Raw genomic sequence first — 8,253 nt, 5'->3', positions numbered from 1 at the left:
AAGCAGAAAGCCATCTCCACCTCCATGCACTCACTGTACGGACTGGGCCTCAGTCAGCAACAGCAACAGAAGGCCTCGGCTCTGTCCCCCAACGCCAAGGAGTTTGTGTTTCCCAGTCTCCAGGGCCAGGCCAGCCCCGGGCCAGCGTTTCCCGCCGAGGCCTCCCTGGGACTCGGACCTCTGCCGTACAACAATGCCTTCGACGTGTTTGCAGCCTACGGAAGCCTCAATGACAAGTCCCTCGTGGATGGCCTCAACTTTAGTCTGAGCACCATGCAGTATTCTAACCAGCAATTCCAGCCTGTTATGGCTAACTAAAACTTACCGAGCAGATGGTTATTTATGAATGGAGGTGGCTCGGAAAAGAGAGGAGAAAAAAAAAACAAAGCGCACACTTTAGAAACTGGACCGAGAGCGACTCGTCCATCAGGCGTATGTGCCCAAGGGTGTGTTTACTGGAACCCTTTGAGTTTGTTTCTACACTACAAAAGCTTGCTGTATAAACACATCCTAGCTTGGTTTCTTCAATTCATCATGCGTCATTGTTTTTAATTTTTTTTTTCTCCCTTTTTTGCCAACCAAGCACAATATTCTTTCTTTTTTTACCATGTTGAGGAAAATACTCCAAAAATGAGGGGGGATAAAATGAAGAAAAAAAAACAAAAAAACACAAGCTCCAAGTTTTGGCCTCTTACAGTATTTTACAGTTGGTAAGACGGGCTGATTTTTATGAATTGGCAGTACAAAGTGGGGTTACTTGGTCTTTTTCTAATTGTATAATTTAATTTAGTACAAAGTTTGTAAGATATCAGAGTATATATTGTTTCTATGACATGGTGTTGCATTTATATCTTTTTACTACTCCAGTGATCTGTGATGGCTGCAGCAGCTTTTCCTTAGTTTTCTTTTTTAAAACAATTGTGAAACAAATCCATCTGAAAAGAAAAAAAAAATGACACCAGATATTCTCAAGATTGTGTACAGAATATTCCTTTAGTGATGGAACTCGAAGTGTAGGAATATTTGCTATTTCTGAAAGATGAATTGTATTTTCTGTTAAGGGGTTCAAGATTTTGCTATACTATGGACAGCAAATGTAATCGTATGGATAGTAATTTTTGTACCTACATTGTGCAATACTTGATGAGAAAAAAAATGCGGTATAACAAAGTATTTTGAGTCAGTGTCTTACATGTCAAGAGGGACTGAAATAGTTTATATTGTTAAGTTTGTATTAAATGCTTAAAAATGATATGCTTGTCTTTATTTTTTTTAATTTCATATTTGCACCCTGGTCTTTTTAATAAACTACAGTTGGAAGATCTTGATGAACGTGAGCTCATTCTGTTTTCTTTTTTTGCCTGCTCAAACATAGCAGCGGTCTTAACCATGATTTACCCTTTTGCACACCTAGCAGTTTACCAAGCTAATAATAGCAGGGTGTGTATTCACACGCGTGTGTCATAGTGACACCCAGAGATTAAGGCCACAATGCCTCATGTCCTGTAAACGTTGGCTCGGAAGGCCAAGGTTATTGTCACGGTAATTATTTGATGGAAGCCTGTTGGTCCACCTTTTGCAAGAAAGCGGAAGGCTGTTGGAACGGAAATCGGCGTGCTGAACTTGCCACGAGGTTGAGACATTTATAACATCTTCAGCCTTTAAAGAGATAATCACCGCTTTAAGCCCAGCCACCTTGTCACTTACTCACTCGAATGTTTCATGGCTCCTTGGTACGCAGCATGGCACACATCAAATATCCGTGTTGGTCTCTGAAGAGCATTTCTGTTCGCAAACATTATCTGTCCTCAGTGGTCCACTGTGTGGCCCCTCCTGTGGTTTTTGTTTCCGTTCCCTTAATTCAGTGTGGGCTGGGCGTCTCCCCAATCATTGCACCTGTCTCACTTCCACACCTGCCAGTCTTCACCTCATCAGCCACACTCCTCTGCAGCATAAAGGCCAGTCTGAAGAGTCGCCCGTGGCAAGATCTTCCCTGCCGTACTCGTTGCTGCCTAACTGTTACATTCAAGCCTTCCTGTAGAGACCTCAATTTGGTTTCTCTGACTGCCTTTGGTTCCAGCCTCCTCGACCTGTCCCTCTTCCTGAAAGTAAACCAGTTCTGAGTTCATTTTGTCTGTTGTGAGTACTGTGCTCATCTTAAGCGAAGTCTCACAATTTCTTTCTTTGTGAAAGTGGTTCCGATTTAGCATTGTGAGTCTTCAGCTTTAGGGGAAGATGCCTTTTTTTTCGAGAAGCAATCAAGCCTGTCATTATTTTCTGCAATTCTAGTCGAACGTATCACAAAGGCGAGTTATATAACCCGCTTTAGATACAGGGCACTTCAGCGTGTGCTTCACTTAACGCTTTCAGGGACAGCGGTTACTACAGTGGACAGGTGATGATGTTATCAGGTTACAGTGTGCATGAAAGGGTTAATATAATAAATGCAGTCTATGAATGGAGTGGGTGTGCTCATTGCGTCACCCTCTCAAAATAACCATGCTCTCCCCTTAATTCTGGCCAGTCAATCCACTTCCACCGTGTATTTGTGGTTCAATAAAAAAAATAAAAAATAAAATCTATATCAAGACCTGGGGTCCCCAACCGCCGGCTGCGGACCGGTGCCGGGTCATTTGGTGCCCGGCCGCACAGGAAGAATACATAATTTACATTCTTTCCGTTTTATTCATTTCGGAATCTGAAAGATGTTTTATTTTGAAAAATTACCGGATTCTCCATCATATCAGTCTAGAGCACATATGTCAAAGTGCCGGCCCGCGGGCCAAATCCGGCCCGAGCGCCAACCTGTATAAACTATCAAAAAAATCCTTATAAAGAGCAAAAAATCCTTATAACATACCAAAGCATTTTATATGTCAAAATAACGTCAGAAAAAAACCCCACGAAATATGAATGATATATTTGTTTCCTTGTAGAACTTGCTTGTACACTACCGAAGTATGCAATGAATACTCTGCTGTTTTCAACTAGGAACCACGTGATTTACTGGAAAGTTACCGGAAATGAAAGCATTCGAGTAGACTAGCACCATTCTGGGCAAAAGCAAACGGAACTACCTGTTAGGGGAAAAAAAAAACAAAAAAACGGAAATTTTCAGAATCCGTATGATTTGTGCGATATGGCCATATACGTAAGATTCACCACAAAATCCGTATGAACTATGGCTAAACCGTATGAGTTGACAGGTATGAGTATGTTACACTTGACGCAGGTGAATGCGCGCTTGTCGGTCACGTGAAAAAAATAAACGTCTTTGAAAAGTTTTTCCGGGAAAGGGAAAAGGCCCAGCCAGGAGACAGAAGAGGAGCCAACGTCTTTCAACAAAGAGAAGGCTACATTTAATAGACAGTATCAGGAGTCCTATTTCAAATACAGCTTGATCTCAACGGGAGATTCATAGGCACCAAGCCTACTCTGCATAATAAGCGGCGATGGTGAGTCGTATTTTTCATGCACTTTTTATTTAAGGCGTATCTTATTTTGAAGGCACGTTTAAACGTTCCCATAGCGACCAGAGAATATTGTGGCCAGATAGGACGTTCCTCGTGTCATGATTCGTGTTTATTATTATGTTTCGAAAATACCACACTTTTCATGCAGGTCATATCATATAATATTGTTATATCTATCAGGCCTTGAAGGCCGGTCCCTGAAAATATTGTCTGAAACATGAAACCGGTCCGTGGGGCAAAAAAGGTTGTGGACCTCTGATCTAGACAGATAGATAGTATAGTATTTTGTATGTGGGTGGAGCCTCAGTTTTTCCACGGCAGTACATCTGTCGACATGCACTGCTCATTCACTTGGTGTGCGGTGTAGTTGCTGACTACATTTTTTTATTTTGCCATTTCATTCACTTTTGGCTGTGTCGCGGAATGCATAAGATCTATGGTCAGTTAATTATATCGCAGTATATACTGTAAAAAGCTTTCTGTATAATTAGGATTCTGGGCTCTGTTTTTTGAGTGGGCCTCACGATGCTACTGAACGAGAAGCTAAACTATGGCAGTGAGGAACGATGGGCTTGAACATATTATGGAAACTTAGTTTGTCTACAAATACAGTCAAACCTCTTTCCAGTGTACAAAGTTACGTTTTCACCCCTGTAACGTTCACATTTCAAAGTTCCGATTTCACATCATTCCTTTTCCATTTGCCAATTTTGCAGACAACGAACACCTTTATAACATCAACTTCATTGTAACAACCAGATTTTTCCCACAAAATAGTGAAAAGTCTTCATTACAACGAACAGTGGGAAGCTAACTACCGTCACGACGTTGCTTATGAACAAAACGTACAGCGCGGGATTCCCCTCTTTTGTTTAGCAATGCTACTGATCGACTCGTACATTGTTGTACTTCCAGAAGCACGGCACAGTCTTGAGCACATGCTCTGAAAACATGTCTGGTGAATGGAAGCAAATCTCGCTGACTGTGAAGCCTGAAATTGATTTGAATGATTTCGACAATCACCCGTAACGGCAACACAATCATGGCGGAGTTCGAGGCTAACAGATTGGAAAATGATCGTAAACGGCTTCGGGGGCGCTTTTCATTTGCTCACTGAATGTTTTCTTCATTCTGTATTGATATATGATTGACATGATCGTACTATATTACATATACATGCTTTTACATATAAAATGTTCATACTGTATTACAGTATACATCGTAGTTGGCGGCCATTTTATTGGAGGTAGTTTATACAGACCACCGTTATAACGTAAAGATTCGTTATGTCCCTTCAGGTATGTTGTAACTAGATTCGACTGCAGTCGAGTCTCTAGAGTGCAGGCCCACCCATCAAGGGTGAAAAACCAAGTAAATATGATGTAATGTGGCATATTTAAATTAGCGAGGGGTAACTGACAAATGTAACTCTGCAGTTTTTTGGGGAAAATCGAGTCTATTTTGTTCATAAATCGCAGTCACTTAATTTGAAATCAAAAGGGAAATTCACCCCAAAATCTGTACCTTGTCGTCATGGTAACATAATCTGCGCTTGCCTTTGGCCCAGTAGTATGTCAGGCAGGATGCACATGGCAGGGGTCACCTCTTCAAATTTTTTATTTCAGCAAGACAAGAAACAGTGCGTGGCAAGTACGCTATTAGTTTTAATCCTCATTCTCTGGCACACATGCAAACACATGGAGAAAAAAAATTAAACATTTTATAAATCCTAGCTAAAATTCACAGAACTCGCTTCCATTGACTGTTTCCACAATACAGTGAAACTCCTCTACAACGAAACCTACATGGGCGAAAATACCCCCGAGTGTGAAAAAATCTTCATGCATTAACACCATTCCCACTCTCCTGGTCCCCATACAACGAAAACAACCCAGAGATTCACTACAACAAAGTCTTATGTGTGTGTGTGTGTATGTGTGTGTGTGTGTGTTTACATCTGAGATCAAATTTGCTACAGTGAAAAACCCCCTGTTGTGAAAAATGTCTTGCTGCAAACATGATTTCGTTGTAGAGGAGTTTCACTGTATTTGATTTCCTTTGAATGATAACAATCGCCGTCGTCATCATAACAAACGATGAAGACACAGCTTCCTGCGACTACATCGGCTTTGTGTTGAATTAAACAGGCCTAGAATTGTGAGTAAATTGAGAGAAGATTATTATTATATCAGTATTTTTTGTTGATGCTGTGCCGTGGGATTTTTCTTTTGGAAAAAATGTACCTTGGCAGAGTAAAAGTTGCTCTGCTCTTTTGCAGGTGCTGCATCATCCACAGAAAAGTGAAGACAACTAGACGCCTCAGTTTTCACAGTTTTGTATATAAAAGCCCTTTGTGGAAGTACGGTGTGTTCTCTGTTAAGTACGCTGTTTAATTTTCAACTGGAATGTTCTACTTTTAGAGGAGTCTTTTTGGAGCATAAACTAACAATGCAGTGTGAATGTGAGCAGCCGTGAGCTAATAAGTTGCTATTTTCCAATGAGCAAAGCAGGATTACTAGTTTAAGAAAGTGGCTTTTAAAATCAGCACTGGATCAGTGGACATGGCCTATACACACGTATGTTTGGTTAAAAAAAAAAAAAAAAAAAAACATGCAGCAGAATCCTCACTTTACAAGAGTTTTGTGTTTTTTGTAATTCCTATTTGTTGTGTTCAGTACGCAGACGAGTTTCGCGAATTGTAGTTTCATTTGGAGACTGTCACCGGCAAAAACGACAAGAACCGGGGTGTAGGAATTCCACTCTAGATACTTTTCCCTGACAAGGCTGCAGGGCTCTCCCCTGGGTCCTCTTCTTCTTTAACAGTTGCATAAAAACATCAAATAAAACCATGAAAAGTGTTTTATTTTTTTATATTTTTATTTTATTGATTTATTTTTTTATTGGACTTGGAATATTCATCTCCTCTGCTTTCCAACGGTCAACTATATTGCAAGAATGCTTTGTTTACAACAGAGGAATAATCTGGCAATCACATATTTTGCCAAATTTTTGTTTTGTTGGACCAACGTGGATAGTTCAAGTTCTGAGCTGCCTATCCGGCCAATTGCTTTTCTCAAAGCTCCATTTTTGCTTTGTTTATCACCGCTGTAATCAATTGGGCCGGCTAACAGACGAGCAAACAATTCCTGTTCCCAGCTCACATTGTTTCTTTTTCACGAGGACCTTTTTCTGAAGGCCTTGCGGTCCTAATAAAAAACAATACGCAAGGCAGACTTGCAGTACAATTTACGCAGTTTCACACGAGCCTGAACATCTCTGGAACAAACAGGGCCACAGATGGTGCGGTGACACACCAGCTGGGAGACTCCCAAGGTTAGGGGTGTTGCCTTGCTCGGACTCCATCTTGTGTTTACTCGCTCACCGGTTTCACCACACAGAGAGCTCAAGACAGAGAATTCACGAGCTTTGCAAACAACACCTACTGGAACCTACTTAAGACGTACATCACCCAACAGGATGCCTCTTTGTTGTTTTAGGGTGTTTCGACATTTATTCAAATGTATTATGGAAGCAGGGCACATTTTATTCGTGTCTGCAATTATATAACATCACGACTTTCAAAACAACGTTACCGCTGAGACAAATTCCTTTTGTACTTCGGAATTATATTGAACAACACTTGAGTACTCAACTCAAGTGTATCTATAGAACACTTTAAAACAACCCACACTGTATACAAAGTCCTGTACATGGAGCAAATATATCTACAACAATAAACAATAAAAACAATAAATTAATAACGAAGATAGTAGAAAGCACAAAAACAGTCAAACAAGAAGCAGCAGCATTTTGGACCAACTGGAGATGCTTAATGGAGGATTGGCTGACTCCAAAGTAAAGTGCATGACAGTAATCCAGCCGGGATGTGACGAAGGCATGAATTCCTGTTTCAAAGTGCTCATGAGAAAGGACAGTACGATCCAATGCCATACAAGTAAGAAGCAGAAGTCATTAATAAGTTGAATAATTCTTATTAGGAACAACACACAAAGACATGGGAGAATACAAAATAGTTTCCACTACAGTGGACAGCTTATCACGTTATCAAGTTACATGGTGCACGAAAGGGTTAAATACACATTTTCTACAGCCATGCAAGTGACATTTTGGTACAAAGTACATTAAATATTTAAAGGAGACATTATGTAAATTCTCACAATTCAAAACAGCTCCCAGGTGTCTTAGTAAAAGGTCTCTGACATTTAGTTCATCAGTTGGAAGCCATGGATCAAAAATATACAAACCACCCATCTATCCATCCATCCGTTTGAACAAACTACTCCACATTATTTCGGTTTTAAATAAAGCTAAACATGTACTGGGAAAAGAGCAATATGGACCATGCACAAAGTCAGTGGAAAAATTGCAGTGGAATCTGTCCGCTCGATCAACACAACCTCCACGTCGACATTCCTACGGGAAGATTTCTTGGCAAAATGAATTAGACAGAGACAAGCTTATGTTTTCTCACTCCTATAAATGTTTGTCATCTCGCCAAGTGGCTGTCGCTTCACGTTAGCCCATTCCAACGCGAGAGCGGCATCTGTGATTATTTTACTCTTGGCGAGATAGTCAGTTAGCACATTTCCTGAAATGTCAAACAATTCCTTTTCGGTATTCAGTTGGGAACATCTGCATTGTTGTAAATCCGAATTTGGAGAAGTTTTAAATCCTTGGGCCATACTTGTGCTGATATTAACCATTTCATGCACCCTGTAACCTGATAACATGATAAGCTGTCCACTGTAGTAGCCGTTGT

General features: G+C 40.6%; 1 pseudogene; it reads left to right on the top strand.

Moving 5' to 3' along the window:
• Positions 1-1,328, top strand: part of LOC109524799 (protein Tob1-like) — a 5,181-nt pseudogene extending 3,853 nt beyond the window's left edge.
• Positions 1,329-8,253: the final 6,925 nt, after the last annotated feature.

Source organism: Hippocampus comes, unplaced genomic scaffold (genome assembly GCF_001891065.2).
Source record: "Hippocampus comes isolate QL1 unplaced genomic scaffold, H_comes_QL1_v1.1 scaffold120, whole genome shotgun sequence".
NCBI lineage: Eukaryota > Metazoa > Chordata > Actinopteri > Syngnathiformes > Syngnathidae > Hippocampus > Hippocampus comes.
Note: the sequence above shows the minus strand (reverse complement) of the source record. Positions and strands in the feature narration are given on the sequence as shown.